At 39.5% G+C, this 20,251-nt stretch overlaps 1 protein-coding gene across 11 annotated transcripts in view; it reads left to right on the top strand.

Moving 5' to 3' along the window:
* Positions 1-20,251, top strand: part of CNTN5 (contactin 5) — a 653,229-nt gene that overhangs the window by 276,087 nt on the left and 356,891 nt on the right. The window lies entirely within an intron of this gene.

Raw genomic sequence — 20,251 nt, 5'->3', positions numbered from 1 at the left:
ACTCTTTTTTTGCACTTGCAAGATAATTGAGTTTTTCAGAAAAAACTTTGATAACATATGTATATGTTCTAGACTGTAGGATCATTGTGAGCAGGAACATATTCATTCCGTCATATTTATTGAGCGCTCACTGTGTGCAGAGCACTGTACTAAGTGCTTGGAAAGTACAATTTGGCAACAGAGACAACCCCTACCCAGCAACGGACTCATAGTCTAGAAGGGCTTACAAACAACAAAGCAAAACAAGTAGACAGGCATCAGTAGCATTAAAATAGAGAAATAGAATTATAGATATATACACATCATTCATGAAATAAATAGAATAATAAATATGTTCAAATATATACAAGTGCTGGGGGCGGGGAAGGGGGTAGAGCAGAGGGAGGGAGTCAGGACAATGGGGAGGGAAGGAGTAGCAGAGGAAAAGGGGACTCAGTCTGGGTAGGCCTCCTGGAGGAGGTGAGCACTCAGTAGGGCTTTGAATGGGGGAAGAGAGCTAATTTGGCGAATGTGAGGAGGGAGGGCATTCCAGGCTAGAGGTAGGACGTGGGCCAGGGGTCGGCGGCAGGACATATCTACCAACTCTGTTATATTGTGCTCTTGCAAGTGCTAAGTACAGTGCTCTGCACACAGTCCGTGCTCAATAACCACAAATATTTGACTGATCACTCTTTGTAAGACTAAGGCTCAAACCAGACATAGGTAGGTGGCCTGTTGATCCTTCCTGTTGGTGACTTCTTTCTTCATTCAAAATTTTCAACTTTTTTTTTTTTTCTTACCCAGCTCAGTTTGTCATACCAGCTAAAAGATGGAAAAGACCTATTAGACTGAATTCATTCCCTGAGGCAAAAGAAAAGAAAGACCTCTAATAGAGGACATGCTGCTTTCTTTCCAGTTAAAAGGACAAATACACCCTACAGCATAGAAGGCAGATAATAGATAATGTTTAAGGCTGCTGTTGCCTACACTGAATCATGTTGGAGACGAATTTAACCTTGTATGAAGAGAGAAGCCATGACCTTTGAAAGTGTATGAATCGCGTGGCTATTTGTGAATTCCCTAGAGATTATTAGTTGGCACATATTTACCTGTTTACAGAAGTCAGGGGGAACATGAAGTTTAATTGTCTATGGAAAGGCATTTACGGTATTAGTGTGACTTTGTAAACAATGACCCATGATTTCTCACTGTAGCAGCCATGCCATAGCTGAGAGAAAGCTTGATTGAAAAAAAAAAATCATCAAGAACATAAATAATAGGACCACAAAAAGATTTTATTTCAAACTATTTTTGTTTGGTGCCGCAGCGTTAATTGACAGAATTCCTAGCCTAAATTAACACTTAATACTAGATGATGTACCTGGATTTTAATCAGCAGCCCAATTATGTTCTCTGTGTGGTTGCATGGTAGATATCTTTCTCTTTCTGAACTATCTTTTTCCTTGCAGACTTATTCACAACATAGAGCTATAATAATAATTGTCATGCTTGTTAAGCCTTTACTTATTTTTATGGTATTTGTTTAGCCCTTACTATGGGTCAGGCACTGTACTAGATGCCTGGGAAGATACAAGCTAATCAGGTTGTACACAGTCCTTGTCAGTCAATTGTATTTATTGAGTGCTTACTGTGTGCAGAGTACTGTACTAAGCACCTGAAAGATTACAGTATAATATGGGGCTTGCAGTCTTAATCCCCATTTTTCAGATGAGGGAATTGAGGCCCAGAGAAGTTAAGTGACTTGCCCAAAGTCCCACAGTGGACAAGTGGTGGAGATGGGATTAGAATCCAGGTCCTTCTGACTCTGACCCCATGCTGTAGCCACTTGGCCATGCTGCTTCTCGTGCCTATGTGCCAAACATTGGGGTAATCAGATCAGATACAGTTCCTGTCATGTATGGGGCTGATAACTAAGGGAGAGGGAGAACATATATTTATTTAATCCCCATTTTACAGATGAGGAAACTGAGGCACAGGGATTTTAAGTGACTTATGCAAGACCATTTAGCAGACAAGTGGCAGATCTTGGATTAGAACCCAGGTCTCTTGACTTTCAGTCCAGTGCTCTTGGTACTGTGCCACAAATCCTAGTTATTTTAAAAATTAAATTAAATCTTCAGGTTGATCTTCACCAGAAGGCTTCCCTGGATGCTTTCATTAAGAATGTAAGCATGGCCACTAGGAGATTTTCTCTTAGATCCCCGCCAACCATATTATCACCTCCCAAAAATTATAATGCTACTATTCCCTTTCCCTTAGTGTAGGAGAAAAATTCTGAAAATCAGAATCATTATCTATTATGTATAATGCCCTGCAGAGCCGGCTACTGCAATAAATATTCAAAAATGATAATGCCTTTGTTCTTCTGAAATATGTAGGACCGGATAATATAACATTCACTTGATAATGAAAAATTACGTCTGATACCTAAGTATCCTTTGCTGTATCCTCTTCTGGTCTGACTCCCTAGAGGTGGAGATAGTAGGCTTGTGGGTTGTGAAGAGCAAAACAGCCTCCTGCTATCAGGACCATCCTTAATAATAATAATAATAATTATTATTATTGTTATTATCATAGTATTATGTGCTTGCTATGTTCCAGTCACTCTTCTAAGCACTGGGATAGGTACAAGATAATTGGGTTGATTGAACAAGGTCCCTGTAATCACTCGCAGTCTTAATTGCCATTTTACAGAAGAGACTCAGAGGTAGTCAGAGGACCTGGGTTCTAATCCCAGTTCCACCACTTGCTTTCTTTGTGACCATGGGCAGGTTAACTTCTCTGCACCTTGTATCTACTCCAGGGGTTAATTCATTTGACTGTATTTATTGAGTGTTTACTTCATGCAGAGCACTGTACTAAGTGCTTGGGAAAGTACAAGCAACAATAAACAGTGACATTCTCTGCCCACAACAGTCTAGAGTGGGGGAGACAGACATCAATATAAATAAATAAAATTACAGATATGTACATAAGTGCTTTGGGGCTGGGTAGGGGAAGAGCTGAGGGAGCAAGTCAGCACAACGCAGAAGGCAGTGCGAGATGAGGAAATGTGGGAAGGTGCTTGGCACATAAAAAGCACTTAAACTTTATTCAAATTTATAAAGTCCTATTTTCTTCCCTGCTGATCAGTGGCAGGGAGGGGCATTTAGGCTGAATGAAGTCATCAACTACTCTGCTCCCTACTAATAAGGGTCTGAGTAAAGATGCATCTGGGAGTTGTACGAGGGTCAGTGTAGTTTTTGTATCTTGATCTCATCTCTCTCACCACTGACCCCTTACTCAAATCCTCCCTCTGGCCTGGAACTTCTTCCCCATTCATATTCAATACACAACCACTCTTTCCGTCTTCAAGGCCCCACTAAATTACCATGTCTTTCCAAAAGCCTTTTCCGATTAACCTCTCATTTTCCTATCCCATACACCCTCCTTCTCTGTCATCGGCTATGCACTTGGGTCTTCGTACAGTATTCTGCACACAAAATGAGCTCGATAAATACCACTGATAGATGGACTGACTTACTGCCCTAGAGCAGCTCTTACCACTGGGAGTGATTCTTTAAGCCTAGTTTCAGCAGATAAGAGAGGAGGTAGCCACAGACAGGCTGGGAAAATTCAATAGTGCTGGACAAAAGTGACCTCAGAACTAATGATTTACAGTCTTGGGATGTGGGGATGGATATAGGTTACGGAGCAGAACTAGTGTACCGATAAGTATTCCCCCTTTCCAAACAGCTCTCCCCTCCCCTCATCTGTATGGGACCAGATTCCTCTAAGTTCAGGATCAGAAAGGGGACATGGCCTGGAGTATAATACCGTAGCAGAGAGAGTTGGGAAGAGGGAGATAGAGAACCAATCTCTTTTTCCAATCTTCATCCTTCCTCGTAAATATCATCACTGAGACGGAGATGTTCTTACCTACCATGCCGGCAGAAAGTGCCACCAAAATGGATTCTATCTTAGCTCTTTCTCATGTTTGTTCTAAAACTCCAAAACATGGCAAAATTTGGCTGGCTACTGAGGCAAAAAGCCCTATGTTGGCCTATTTGTCCTTGGACTGAGGATGGAGAAGCAGCACGGTCTAGACAACAAAGAGAAATGTTGCATAGATTATCCCATTTGTCCCTAGGAGGTAGGGGACGTCTAAGTATTATTATTTTGCCAATGTACGGATTGGAGGAGGAGACTGAACTGCAGAAGCAGAGTCACTGGCCACATGTCCAAGGTCACCATGCACTCTGAATGACTGGATGAGGGAGGAAAAATTGAACATAAGTGAACTACCAAATCAGGGGGAGAAAAATCTAACTCCACGTATTTAAGAATTAGGTATAAAGTACGATTGCACATAGCACCATTCATATATATTTTTGACCAAAATTGTTTCATTTTCTTCCTCATTCTCAGCAAAAAGATTTCATGAAAGATGAGTCTTATTATGCACCTAATTAAGCAAGTTAGCCAAAATGCCACTTTTTATAAAACAGGTACTTAGTTTATCTAAGACAAATAGGCATTGTTGAACGTTACACAGGAGTAATGAAGCAATATTATTTTGTTAGAAATCATTGAAATTGTTCCAAGATGATTGGCCAAAATATGTTAATTTTATTGTGTTTTCTAACTTTTTACTTAATATGTTAGTGATAGTTGATTTTTGCCATTAAGAACTCCAGAGAATAGATTGTGTTTTTTAGTATCATATATGCTTATGCCTATGTTGGTGAGATGATTCTTACTAATTATGATCAAGATATGTATTTTATTACAACTGTGATTGTATTGACCACTCAGCAGTTTATAGATACTTTATCAGTAACAGACAAAAATGAGATAGTGTCTCATTAATAGTAAGATTCTGTTTTAGTGTGTCAGGAGCTTTGACCTTCAGGTCACTCATCACTAGATTCGACTACCAATGGTGATTTCTTCCTGGTGATGTTTGCTCTTTACTATAATAACCCCCAAACTACTTAGTACCTGTTATAGTTTTAATGATATTATCAGTATTAGGGAGTGACGCTTCGTCAGCAGCTGTCGGCAGTAGTTTTCATAAACCCTGAAAACCATATGGTGCCAAAGAGACTCTCTGATATTGTTTGATAAATGTTTGATAAAGACCATCATCATGGTGATTTGGCAAGCAGCAGTAATGAAACCTCAGTGTCTAGTAGAAAGAGCACAAGCCTGACAGTCAGCGAACCTGGGTTCTAATCCTGGCTCTGCCACTTGCCTGCACTGTGACCTTGGGCAAGTCACTCCACTTGTCTATGCCTCAGTTCTTTCTTCTGCAAAATGGGGATTCAATACCAGTTCTCCCTCTTGTTCAGGCTGTAAGCCCCAGATGGGTCTTGATTACCTTATCTCCCCCAGAACTTAGTACAGTGCTGGGCACATAGTGTGCATTTCACAAATACCACCATTATTATAATCCATTGAGGACTAAAGAAGTTGTCCAACAATGTAATGCCATTGTATGCCAGTAAGTTCTTTACTTTTAAGTGAGGTGGCAACCCAGCATTTGAATCAAATTTGCCTATATTGGGGTATTTACCTATAAGCATAATGCTTGAAAATATTAAATTCCTTTTCAATACATTAGAGAGAAAATATGGCTATACTTGGGTATTATCTTTTGTTTTTTTTAAAAGCTTTTGTTTTTTGAGCCCATGTAGCTCATATAAAATACCTTCTAGTTAAACCCAAATGACCACGTTGGAGGTAGCATTTTCTATGCCCTTGATTATTATATGTCTTCCAGGTGTGTTTCCACAGTCTCTGTGAGCCATGTGACTAGATATAGGATCAGCTCCTCAAGTGTTATATAATATATAATATAACTTATATACAAATATAAGGATTTTAGTGTGCAAGCATATAAACATAATAGAGTGAAGCGATCTTCACAATAGAATATTTTCTCTCTAATGCATTGGAAAGGAATTTGATATTTTCAAGCATCATGCTTACTATAAAGAATGTCTGGTCACGTACCTCGTGCAGTTGCAATTTCTCTAGTGGTTCATGACTTGTGGGATCTTGAATACAACTTTATGGAGGCTAAGATAACGTTTTTTACTTAGGCTGTCACTTATAATTAATGAAAAATTCATCACCTAAGGTGGGGGTTTCTCACATGATAGCCCTGTGAAATTGTAAGGAGAGGCTTAGTTTCCTTCCAGTAATAATATGACTTAATATCCTTAACAAAGAGACCCCGTAGTGGTACTATTCATTTAAATTATGTGACATAGGATAGACTCTGAAGCACTGAACTTGCCAATATGTGGGGAAACTGTAGGAGTAGCTAAATCTGGCTCCAGTTGTCAAATTTAACTTGATCTAAGTTACCTAGAAATTTCAGCTCAGTACCTATAGCCAGAGAGAAGATGTGAATCAAAGGATAAAGAAAATCTCAAGAATGAGCAAAGAGCAATAGATCAAATAGCTAAGAAGGATCTGGACAAGTCCACTACTACTAACATATTTAGTTTCACAGTCTTGGAAATGTATTTTAATCTTTCCTTAGTCTTGCTCATTGAAAGAGCTGGGGTGCTTTGTCTTCATTTTTTAGATTTGTCTTGTTAAAATGCAGTACTTCACAGATGAAAGAATAGTCATAGCATTCTTCGATTAATTCATGGCAGCCTATAATTTAAGTACCCATAACTTATCAGATAGATTTAATTTATTCAATGACATAAATTAATCATTAACACGTTATTGTAAAAAAAAATGGGGGGGCATCGATTGAGTTTGTTATTCCCAGATTTGATTGACAAAATATTGTTCTATATTTGGGGGTTTGGTATTTTGATCTTAAATAGCTGGAGATCCATGTGGGAATGCTGTTCAATGCAATAAACACAAATTTAGTGAGTTCCTAGTTCTTTTTCTTTCTGCAGGTACCCTGTGGGAGTTAGTTTTCCAAATCCACATCCTAGAACTCCAGCAGGGACTCTTTAGGGAACATCCTCCCCTTCTTTGACCTCCTGCCTGCAGTGGGATCACTGTCAGCTTGAAGGCCAAGCCAAACCAACAGTTTAGGACAGCATTACGCAGCATCCAAATAGAAAAGTGGCTATCTTCAGGTCATGCAGTGGTGGAGCACCCTACTCTATCTTGTCTCTACCCCAACGCTTAGAACAATGCTTGGCACATAGTAAGTTCTTAACAAATACTTTAATTATTAATATATATAACATAATTAAGCAAGGTTGGACCCAGTCTGTCCCCCATTAGGGCTTACAGTCTTATTTCCCATTTTACAGATGAGGTAAGTGAGGCACAGAGAAGTGAAGTGACTTGCCTGAGGTTTCACAACAGACAAGTGACGGAGCCGCGATTAGAACCCAGATCTCTCTGACTCCCAGCCCGTGCTTTATCCACTAGGTCATTCTGCTTTCCAATGTCCAATATGTCATCTGTTGCTGACAAAGCTTTGTATGTGGAGTCAGCAATCTTCATATTTTAGGAAAATGGGGGAGGGTTTTAGAGACATCCACTCATACAACAGATGCTCAGCTAATGTGGGGAAGGATGGAAAAAAGTCAGGCTAGAATTTGGCTCTTCTGTTGTATCTTTCAGATGGGCAGTGGACCTAAGTTGCTGAGTTTTGCAAAGGACACAGGTGTCTGGCTAATGTTTCTCTAGTTTAAACTGAAAATATGGGCCCAGTTGACTGGTTTGAGCAAAGAATTTGGAAGAGGGTGGAGAAAACTGCTCTCTAAATCAGTGTTTCTTCTGCCACTTGCCTGCTGTGTGACTTTGGGCAAGTCACTTAGCCTCTTTGTGCCTCAGTTCCTCCCTCTGTGAATTGGGGAAAAAATGTGTCTTCCCTCCTTCCTGGGTTTCGAGCCCCATGTGGGACAGGGATTGTGTCTGATTGCCTTTTATCTATCCCGGGGCTTAGTACAGTACTTGGTAGTTAGTAAATTCTTGAAATATGTCATGATGATTGCTACTGCTATCATAATTCTAGAACACAGTGCAAGAGTAGAGCAAGATGGGTGACAGGTATACCAAATGGATACATTTAAGATTTTGTAGTAAAGCTTGGCAATAGCTGGAGACCGAGACTGAATTGTATTGCTTTAACTGGTTTGTTGATCTGTGCTCTTTCTGAAGGGACAAAATACTCTCTCAGGCATGCAAAAAGTGATACATACCTTGTTTTCACAGTTGGGCTCTCCTAAGGAGGAACACAACAATGGAAGAAATAATCAAAAGACTAATTGGTTTGTTAGTCAAGGTTACTGGCTTTGATTTAACAGAGACAAATTAGATAGATCGCTATGGCACCCAGAGAACATCTGCTGAGGGGGAAAAAAATCAAAAGTAGCGATAAACAAAATTGACTTTCTCTAGTTGGCACTTCTCATCCAGCTGCATCCAGCTATAAAAGAACTATTACATAAAGACTTGTTTTCGATTTCAATTCAGAGACCTCTAGAATAAAAGCTTCTGGTGGGTTTTTTTTCTTCTTTCAATAGCTGCCTCATATCCATATGTCATTGAACCATGCCTTCATTATTATCCCGTGAAGCCAATGCAAGTTCAGTGTCTGGAACTTGTTTTTTCTAGGCCTGAATTTCACTTTTTGGAATTGTTGCAAACTATGGCAAGACTCCAACTCAGAGACAAATGTTTCCATAAACCCTATACAAGTGCTTCTTTTGCTTGATGAAAGCAAGTGCAGTTGGGTAAAGCTAAGCGTGAATTAAAGCCACTGAGATTGAGTTCAAACAAGCCTCCAAAACCCAGACTGTTTACTATTTAATACATCAAAGCTCACTTGAAATATGACCTCCTTAAGGCCTTTCTTAAGAACCTGTGAAAGGAGGCTATGTTTCCTCTATGATTCCTCACACCCTACTCCTAAGTGACATCTGCAACAGCATGCTTTTATAAGTACCTAAACAGGCAGTGCTTCTCCAGTGTGCATGTATATTATTTTTATTACAGTACATTATATGTACCTTATGTAACGTACATCCTAAAACAATATAATTGTATACTAACTTAGTTTGTGTACTAGTTATCTGTCCATGTTAATGTTGCATTTTTGGGGTTGAAGGCTCTAAAGGGCAGGGACCATGTCTTTTGTAATTCATGTGCAACATCCATTCAGTTTTAATTGTTGAATGATAATAATCTTTAGGGATTATCACCAGTGCCCTCATGGAAATGAGGTCTATCACACCAACTCAGAAAAATTGCAAAATCGTTCTAACCAGAAATTGAATACACCTGGCCTGTGTTTTATTCTCTTTTAGCTTGGTTTTCATGGAAGACAGGGAAATTTGAATGTATTTCCTGCAGAATGATGGTTATGTTTTATTAGCCTAGTGGTCTGGGAAGCATTTGGAAGAAACGGTGGGGACATCCATTTTAAATTTGGTAAGGAGAACAGAATATGTGCCATACATATATACTAGCTAATTAAAAATAATAGAAATAATAACTGTGGTATTTGCTAAGTGGTTACTATGTGCCAGGCACTGTAGTAAGCTCTGAGGTAGATACCAGGTAATCAGTTTGGACACAGTGTCTGTCCCACATGGGGCTTACACTCTTCATCCCCATTTTGCAGATGAGGTAATTGAGGCACAGAAAAGTGAAGTGACTTGCCCAAGTCCACACAACAGACAAGTGGCAGAGATGGGATTAGAACCCACTCTGGACCGTGAGCTCGCTGTGGGCAGGGATTGTCACTCTTTATTGCTGTTTATATTGTACCGTCCCAAGCTCTTAGTACAGTGCTCTGCACACAGTAAGCATTCAATAAATACAATTGAATAAATGAATGAACCCAAATCCCTCTGACTCCCACACCTGGGCTTTTTCCACTAGGCTATCCAGCTTCTCACAGTTCAGGGTGTAACCAAGCAATAAGCCAGAACCCTCTGGGGAGTTGTGATTTGGTATGAATTCAGGGTGTTATTGCTGAGTGTGCATTTGTTTCATTAAACCCATATAATTTACAGCCCCCAGATGATCCAGTGCTTAGAACAGTGCATGACACGTAACCTAACAAATACCATCATTATTTTTAATATCCAATTCTGTTATTTTGAAGCGCCTCTTCCAGGAGGTGAGAGAGTGTGCTTCATGGCACTACTCTGAGTGCCTCATTCCTACCCAGATCCTTATGAAAGGGCCAGTAGGGCCCCCTGCATCAGGCGTGGGTTGTTGACTATGATCTAGGCTGTCTCTCTTGGCTTTTGCTTCCTACACTGAGCTTGGTTGACCTGTAAGTAATCCCTCCCGCCACGCCGTTGCATGGTGCATTCTGGCCTCCTGCTTGAAATGCCTCTGATAATTTATATGTTTTAACATTTGCCGTTTTACCACTGATCCCAATACCCAGATGACGCTACATGTCTTCCTGCTTACTTTCCTTGCTCAACAAAATAGCTAAGAAAAACTCCCTGAGAACCAATGGTAAGAACTGTGGCCCTTACAATAGCATCGTTTATGGAAGATATGCCTACAAAGGAAATACCACAGTTATTTTTACTGGAAAAGACTAAAACATATCTTAGTAAACGTTTTCAAATATATAAAGGGTTAGTCTAAGGAAGAATGTGTTCCACTGGACTATGTATTTATAGAAGTCAGGCTAAACTGTAACAAGGAAGATTTAAGTTAAGCATTAAAAATAACTGCCTGAAAAGGGCATTAGACACTGTAAAAAGATAATGAGGGAGGTTGCCATTGCCATCCCTGGAGATAATTAGTCTTTGCCATTTCCAGGCAGGAAAGTCAGGATTGTCCATGAGGACTCAGCCTAACAGAGCTCAGGATGGCCCTAACGGTCATCAAGCATAGTGAAATTTAAAGCCCAGTACCTAGAACAATCCTTCATGTGGACTAGCAGAAACTGCTTCTTTCCTCCTGATTCCTTTGTGACTGTTAGTGGCAATCTATTTGGAGGAAAAGTCAGGTGACTGGCTATAGTTTGACGTGTACACTCTTAGTCTAGTAATATGAGAAGCCGCGGGAGGGAGATGTGGTGCATAGAGGAGGTAAGTGCAAAGCTCCATCTGAATGATGATAGGAAATTCTTTACAAGGCTGGGATTGACATTTTGTAGTCTTCTCTTTCTGGTTTTGAATGAGCAGCTGTTGGGGATCAAGCTCAAAAGTTTCCCCTTCTGAATATGCAACATAGCCCTGGACCAACACAAATCTTTCTACCCTTCCTTTGCCTCTAGGGACTAGAAATAATAGGAACACTGCATTATGGTGAGTGACATGTGGGATGAGTGTTTGTGAAACTTGAAGGAGTCTTGGTTTCCCAATAAGGGTGTATACGCTTTTTTACTGTAAGGTTCGAGGGAGAGGAGAGGACATGGGAAAAGACTTTGGGATTGGGGGAGGAGAAGTCTTTGTTTGGACCTACCCTGCTTGCATTTTAACCACAAAAAAAGTCAAAAAAAGACTATAGAGTACTTCCTGTCTGCAGAAAATTGCATTAAGTGCTTGGGAAAGTGCAATAGAGTTAATAAATTCCCTAATCTCAAAAATAATAATAATAATAATGTTGGTATTTGTTAAGCGCTTACTATGTGCCGAGCACTGTTCTAAGCGCTGGGGTAGACATAGGGGAATCAGGTTGTCCCACGTGGGGCTCACAGTCTTAATCCCCATTTTACAGATGAGGGAACTGAGACGCAGAGAAGTGAAGTGACTTGCCCACAGTCACACAGCCGACAAGTGGCAGAGCTGGGATTCGAACTCATGAGCCCTGACTCCAAAGCCCGTGCTCTTTCCACTGAGCCACGTACAGTCTAGTCGGGTAGAAAGACAATGAAATAATTTACAGATAAAAGGAAGAAGTACATATTTAAATGATGAATTTCAGTGATTCCTAGCAGATACCTACTTCTTTTTAGTAAATAATGTTTTGAACTTTATCCAGTGCTCTTTTTCACTGGGAGAGTGGCAAAGAAGCCAAAATTTGGTCCTCTACACAAAACCTAATTCAGATCATTAGTGCTCTGATATTAATTGGGAAATTGTTTTCAATTCAGAGGAGAAGCTCACAATCTCTTCCCAGCTAATGTGGTTATCTGTAGAATTATTGGCATTTTGTCTTTTGTGAATCAGCTTGACTTAAAGATGTTGTTCCAGCTTTGATTCAGTTGCCTGATGTTCTGATTTTGGGAGGTGAGATTTTTTTTTACCTTAAAGAGATTTAATCTAGAATGGAAAATTCTTGAAGATTACTAGTTTTGGGATCTATTCATTGTTTAAAGCATACCTTTGTTGCACAGTTAATACCTTGGCGTGGCTCCAGTACAACGTGTAACTTCTTTTCTTGAGTTAAATTCAAAATACTACATACTCGAAGATTAAACTGTCATTTATTAAGGCACAGCAGAAAGGGACCCAGTTATCAAAATAACTTATTGGGGGCTACTGGGATGGTCATGTCTTTTCTTTTTAAATATTAGGGAAAGGATGACTGTAGCTAAACTGCAGAAGGATGTACTTAAAAGCAATTATCTAATGTGGTTGTCATAAATCTTTAAGGCAAGAAAAGGAAATAATTATAGTTGTATATAATGCTGAGCCATTTTTCTGGTTCATAAGCACTTCTCTGTGAAAAATTATTGTAACCTATATGTATTGTAATTATGATAAATCTAGTTTCAACTCCTAGTAAGAGGTCCAACATGTTTTGTTCTGTTTTCCCAAATATTCTAGTTCTACCCAGTTTAATCAAAATTGCTACTCAGGGAAATGACTAAGAACTTTGCTTCCGTTTAATTTTATTTGACCAGTTTTCACAGTAAATTCATTAAAGGGTAGTTTAAATCTACCTTACGGGTGCAGTTTTTCTATTTGTAAGTGTAAGATGATAGGGGTTTGTTTTCAGGATTCACCGTTAATGTGGAAAAATATTTCCCCTATTGCCTCCTTTTCTTTGGGTGTCTTTTTTTCTCCTTATGGCTAAATTTTCCTGGATCACCTAACATTTCTCTGGTGACTAATGTTGTGTTCCAGTTCACTGATGCAAAATTGTGTAAATGCTCCTGTACAGCACGTTTTTTCAGGCTTGTCTTAACCCTTCCCAGACATGAAGGAACGACCCACATGAGTCTGGCCAATTAGTGAGAAAACTGTTTATGCCTTCCCCTGCAGTGGACACCGATAATTAGCTTTGGCTTTAGATACATCACACATGATTTTTAAGATTCTAGCTACTTTGGATCATCTTTTTCCTTTTTCATGTGCATTTATTAGCCTTTTGAAATGGAAACAAAAAATGATTCCAGGAATAAAAGCAGCATGGCTGAATAGTTAGAGCACTGGCCTGGGAGTCAGAAAGACCTGGGTTCTCAACCTGGCTCTGCCACTTTTCTCCTGTGTGCCTTTGGGCAAATCGCTTGAGTTCTCTGTGCCTGCTACTTCATCTGTAAAATGGGGATTGAAGGTGAGCCCCATGTGGAGCACAGACTGTGCCCAACCTGACTAAATTGAATCTACCCCACCGATTAGTACAATGCCTGGCACAGAGTAAGATCTTAACAAATACCATTATCATCATAATAGAAAGATTTTATTTTGCAGATAGCATCTGGGGGCCCCTCAGAATGTTGCTGACCTAGGCCTGGCTAAACCTGCTGACCTCAGGTTCCCTGGCATCTTTACCCAGGGGAAAAGGGGACTGTACCTTTGGAAGTCACAGGGCATGGGAGAGCTGAAGCTTAATCACTTCCCTGCTCTCCTCTGCCCCTCACCTTTGACCTTCCCACTACCAAGTGCAAAGAGGAGGAGGGGCCAAACATTGGAGCTTCAATCAATTTGAGATAGTTTGGAAAATTGGAACCTATTTGGAACTAGGCAGGCTCTTGATCTTTTGATCTGAACTATCCATGGCATTCTTTAACTATTTTTGATTCCCAAATCGACTTCTCCAGTCCTGATCTTTCTCCTTCTCTTCAGTCTCTCATTTCCTTCTGCCTTCAAGACATCTCTACTTGGTTGCTCTGCCAACACATGAAACTTAACGTTTCCAAAACAGAACTTTCAGACATTTTTTTCCATCCAAACCCTTTTCCCCACCTGTTTTTCCCATTGCTGTAGACAACACCACTGTCCCACCATCTCCTAAACCCATAATCTTGGCATTATCTTCAACCCATCTCTCTCATTCAACCCATGTATCCATGTATCCATTCTGTCACTCCATCCTGTTGGCCCTACCTTCATAACAAAATCCGCCCATTCCTCTCCATCCAAATTGGTTCTACTTGTCTTGTCTCAACTTGACTACTGCATCAGCTTCCTCGCTGACCTCCTTACTTTTTGTCAGCGTGGCTCAGTGGAAACAGCACGGGCTTTGGAGTCAGAGGTCATGAGTTCGAATCCCAGCTCTGCCACTTGTCAGCTGTGTGACTGTGGGCAAGTCACTTAACTTCTCTGTGCCTCAGTTCCCTCATCTGTAAAATGGGGATGAAGACTGTGAGCCCCACGTGGGACAACCTGATTCCCCTGTGTCTACCCCAGCGCTTTGAAGAGTGCTCAGCACATAGTAAGCGCTTAACAAATACCAACTTTTTTTTTTTGTCTGTCCCCACTCCCTGTCCTTTCTTAACCCTGCTGCCCAGATCAGTTTTCTGAAACTATCCTCCCGTGTCTTCCCTCCTCCTGAAGAAGCTCCAGGGGTTGCCGATCTGCTACCCTAGCAAACCAAAACTTCTAGCCACTGCTTTAAAGCACTCATTCAGCTTTCCCCTCCTTCCTTACCTCACTGATTTCCTACTACAATCCATCCTATATACATCACTTCTCTAATTCCAACCTGTTCACCATACCTCTATCTTATCCATTCTGCCCATGGTGTGTTTTCTTGTTCGGGCATCATTCGTTCAGTCTCATTTATTGAGCACTTACTGTGTGTAGAACACTGTACTAAGCGCTTCATCTGCCATCACCACAATGCACTTCTTTAGAGGTATGTGCTGTTTTTCAATGGCAGTTATTCCAGGTCCCTTGTAGCCTTTCCTAATTCTAAATGCTAAACAAACTTCAAGTCTGAGACCAATGTTCTCTTCTGTGAACTTTGTGTTGGTGGTAGTTTCCTAGACACTAGAGATTTTATGAAATACATTTTACTATAGGTAGCTTTGTAGAACTGAGATTTGGAAGATGCGCCTTTATGTTAAAGGATAAAACACTTTTAAAACAAAGAAAATAAAAGTTGTTTCAGTTTTCCTTAGCTCAATGAAAGGTTACCTTCTGTGACCAGCCTTATAGGTATATTGGAATAAGTTAACAGAAGAAGAATGGAAATAACTGTGGAACCTGTGTTTCCTGCTTTGACACCTTCTCTTCTGTGTAGCTCTCTCTTTCTACTTGCTTTGTTTCCTTTCGGTGGCCGTGAAATATCTGCTGCCTGTAGTTTGTGATGTATCATAATTATGATTTGGGATACTCATCTTCCATTTCTGAGGGAAGTGTTCAGCTAATTTTCTAGAAATATAGTGCTATATTGAAATATGATTTCCTGTAAACCCCTGCCCCCTCTGGGCTAATTTGAGAAGTAATGACAACGTACAGAACTTTGTTCCTCAGTGGCTTCGAACACTGTTTCCATCATGAGGGAGTCAATATTTTTGCTCGGTACCTGGTATAATTGGATCAGAAGCACTTCAGATCAATGACGGATGACATCTTTCTGCCTGATTTTGTTCCAAGATGGAGTGATTAATTTGAATAGGGATAGGATGATTAAAAATGACCTTTTGTCTCTGAAATAAAACACAGTGGAAAATATAGTAAGATAGCATTAGTAATAAAGTCGTCCATTTATTTATTTAACAACTTTGGGACTTGTTTTTACACTTTTTTGATAACCAAAAGCCATTCACATTTGATCCTGACAGCTCAGTGCTGTGTGGAATTGATCAAATATGTCACTGCAGAAGCCTCCATCATTTGCATCATTTTTCTTACTATTAATTATGGCTTATTCATTAATTTATGTCAACTATCTCCCCCATTAAATTGCAAGCTCATTATTTTCTGGCATTCCCTCTAAGTGCTTAGAACTGTGATTTTCGCATAGCTGTTATGCTGTATACTGATAGAGACTGGTAGAATTCATTGCTTGGGAGGTTTGAAAGTCCTGGGGGAAAAATGGAGAATAGATTGGCATGTTACCATTTAAGACTTCTCTTAATCCATCAGATATCCCATTCTAGTCACTCCAATTAAAAGGTAGAAAAGATTCATACTTCCAGAAATAGCTTCTAATCTTGTATGTGACCTCAGTGTCATAGTTACCTTTTAGACAGAACTCAGTGATGTAGGACTAAGTGAATTATTATGAATTTAGCCGAGAAAGGATTAAATAGATTGCCTATTGCCATTTTACACTGGTTCTGTGGGAAATGAGATTATATGTTTAAAGAGAAATAACTTTTTTTTACAATATTTGAGTCTCTCAGTGGTATGTGATTACTCAGCCTTCAAATTCCATCAATTTTTTTTAATGGTATCTGTTAAGCACTTACTAAGTGCCAAGCACTGATCTAAGCACTGGGTAATCAGGTTGACCTACATGGGGCTCACACTTTTAATCCCCATTTTCCAGTTGAGGTAACTGAGGCACAGAGAAGTTAAGTGATATGCCCAAGGTCACACAGCAGACAAGTGGCAGAGCTGGGATTAGAAACCATGTCCTCTGACTCCCAAGCCTGTGCTCCCATGCTCTTTCCACTAAGCCACACTGCTTATACTGTAAGCCCATTGTGGGCAGGGGTTGTCTCTCTCTATTACTGAATTGTACTTTCCAAGCACTTAGTACAGTGTTCAGCACACAGTAAGTGCTCAATAAATACGATTGAACGAGTCAGTGCCTAGAGGTGCTAAAGTATTAGTTGGAAAGAAGTTAACTTGGGATGATTAGCAATAAATCTGGGGAGGCCTCCCAAAGGAGATGTGATTTCAGAACAGCTTTGCAGGTGGGGAGAACAGTGCTTTATTGTTTTGAAGTTGAGAGGGATACGTAACCTTTTCCATCTTATTAGGTGGATGGTCAGGAGAATTAGAAAGGGGAAGAAGTTCCAGGCAGGTAGTGCTGATGCTAACCAGGCAGGATTCCAAGTAATTTTTGATTAGCCAAAATGGCTTCTGCTGCATAGTTTACTGCTTATTTAGAATAGTCAATGATGACTTCGAGACCTTCCCTTAGTCATGTAGTTGTAATTTGGAGTATTTTTCCCTCAGTGCCTTATCTTGCACCTGCTCACATTGATGCTTGTCTGCCATCGTTCCGTTTACTCACTCAGCTTTATAAGAACTTCCGCAGATTTTTTTTTTTATCCATAGAAGCACATTGCTGACTCTTCAGACAATGACATAAAAGGATTTGAAAACTCATTTTCTGACTCTTTCTTGTGTTCCCATTAGGAGCTCGTGCATATTCCCTGAGCAACAGTTTCCTTGTTCCCAACCACCTCTGCTTTTCAAGTATATTATCAGATATGACCAGATGACTCTTTTTTAAAAATTTTGTAGAATCTTTTGTCTGGGACTAAACTCAGTGTTAATTTTCAAACCCCAACTGATCACATCATAATGTAACATCTGTTTTGCAAACAAATGGGACAAATCCTGTGACAAGATTTTACTCAGTTTGTGTTTTTGTATTTTTTCTTTCTCATTTTCCAGATTTAATGCCTGAATCCTCAGATGAGTTATTTTGTCCTTTGCTCTACAGGCTCACACACCACTATTTTTTTTTAAATATGATTTACCCAGTAACATTTGGACTTCTAAATAAGAAATCTTGCAGGGGTTCAACAGCATATTTGCTTTAGGAATGTGCCTTCCTCTTTTTATGAACATGTCATAAAGGCATAGTCCTCTAAGAAATGGTAACGGTGACTTCGGGCAAAAAGTTGGTGGTGAGCTGTCTAGTTTCTTTTTCACTAATAATTTAGGAGATTTTATGTTACGGGATCCTGGGGTTGAAATCAAATTTCAACTTCAATTTGCCCCTGGAAATGTGCAAGGTAGGGGTCATTCTGATCGACTCTCAATAGCACACCTCTGTAGTTGATGGTTGTTAAACTCATTCAAAATCATCTTTGGATAGATTACCTTTCCCTCCTCTCCAACTCCTAGTTGGGAGCAGGAAATAGGTTCCTTAGCATTACCATTTGAACATTTAGTTTGACAGTGTCATTTTAAATACTGTAAAGCAGATAAAATCTCCCTTCAGGGATCATGATACAAGTCTGCCTCTGACATATAGGTTATAAAACCCTGAGGTCTGTGAGGAAGTTCTTCTGGTTCCAATTAGACTACTTCTATTTATGTTTGCCTCTCTGAAGGGAAGTACCCATTTTAATGGTAAGATAGCTAATGCCAACACTTTCAGTCCACTTTAATTTGCTCGTCTTATATTTTACTGAACTATTGGTGTACTACTAATAATGATGAGGTATGTTCAAATATGAAAATGCTTGCTTAGACCCAGAGATATAATTTTTAGTGCTGGCTTTAATTAGAAATTTCAAGAAACTCTTGCAATTAAATATGATCATAAAAATAATAGATATATTCCTATAACACTAGTCAATTTGTTGAGCCATTAATATCATTCAGCATGGCATTTTAAAAAATGTACTGCAGTAATTCAAGTAGAAAATAGCGAAGAGCAAAAAATTACCAGCCTTTAAACCACTATAGACTGTATTAGAATAGCAATTGACTATTTTAAATGTCTTGTTGGATAATCGCTTTGTCTTTTCAAATGCACTTTGAAGTTCCATATTTGCAAATCTATTCACTGAATAGAACTCTTCTTCAGACTTATAATGGTCTTATATGAAAAGTAAATGAAAAGTATCTTAAATGAAGTTACAGCTTTTTCTTAGGTAAGGATAACTGCAAGAATTATTGAAAATCAATAAGCCTAGATCTATCTGAAAAGAAATTTATCATATTTAGGACGTGTACTAATTTTTGAAAGCCACTCTGACAGTTGTTTCCATCTCTCTTCTGCTCATGGCAATCCCTCCACCTCTGCCATAGGTGCCAGCTATCTGTTTGAGGAGAGGAGACATTGCCAAGATCCTCAAGTAGAGATGAGTTTCCAAGAGTTGGAAACCTGGGGCCCCTTTTTGACCCTCGTCCCACTTCCATATGTGGTCCAGATAGTATTTGAGAATATTTTCAAAAGTAGTGAAAAGTCCCTCTGAGTTGTCAAGATGGATGTAGACTGTAGAAGATCTTTGTATATAACAAAGGGGAAAATCCAGGTTCTTCGATAATTTTGAATGAACTTTAGAAGTAAAGTTGAAAGGTCAAATGCATAACTTGCCTCTGGTGGCTAGCATCAAGGCTACAAGGTTTCTCCCTATTTCAGGGGAGCCACCTTTTCCCATTGATTATGGAAGCAAACTTGGGATGGAGCTCAGAGAGTTTGGGGCTCCAAGAGGTTGTGATGCTTGTGGGATAAGCCTTCTTGCTGCCAGAGAACCAATCAATACATCGTATTTATTGAGGGCTTATTATGGGAAGAGGACTGTACTAAGTGCTTGAGAGAATGTAACAGACATGAACCCTTCCATCAAGGAATTTACAGTCTAGCAGGATTATACAACTCCTAATCCAGTCACTTTGAAGCACTAGTTCCATCTAATCCCAAGCAATGGGCCGGGAAAGCTACGAAAAATCTGTGAAGACAAAGCTAATTGCTTTTCCCTCATAATTCCCACTGAGTTGACACTATTGCTCTACTACCATTTAGTTAATATGACTTCATTTCACTGGACGAGAACAAACTTGGTCAGTGGGTTTATATGTGATGTTATTGACCTGATTTTACCACCCTCTATTACAGGAAATTGCTTTATAAATCATCTCTGGTTATGATGTCATTGTATACGTCATGCTGAGTAGATCAGTAGATTAGTGTATGTATGACTTGAGAAAAAGCTTTAATCAGCTTCCTTGAGATGAGAAAATTTCAACAATTCACATAAATGTGCAGCATAGAATTCATCATCATTAAAAGGCATATATTTAAGATTTCACATGAGCCAGTCACCAAGGCATCGTTCTTAAATGCAAACTAAGCAGACTGGGCCATTTCTCCTTAACAATTTAAAATTTAAAAAAAAATCCAGGCAATATGCAGATGCCCTAACTTTTCTTCATCATCCCTCTCTTTTCTAGCAAACTGTTATACAGCAGCTGGATATTGTTTCCACTGAATGCATTAGGTTCAA

This window comes from Ornithorhynchus anatinus, chromosome 20 (assembly GCF_004115215.2).
Source record: "Ornithorhynchus anatinus isolate Pmale09 chromosome 20, mOrnAna1.pri.v4, whole genome shotgun sequence".
In the NCBI taxonomy this organism is placed as follows: Eukaryota; Metazoa; Chordata; class Mammalia; order Monotremata; family Ornithorhynchidae; genus Ornithorhynchus; species Ornithorhynchus anatinus.
The sequence above is the reverse complement of the archived record's forward strand: the minus strand, read 5'-3'. Positions and strand labels throughout refer to the sequence as shown.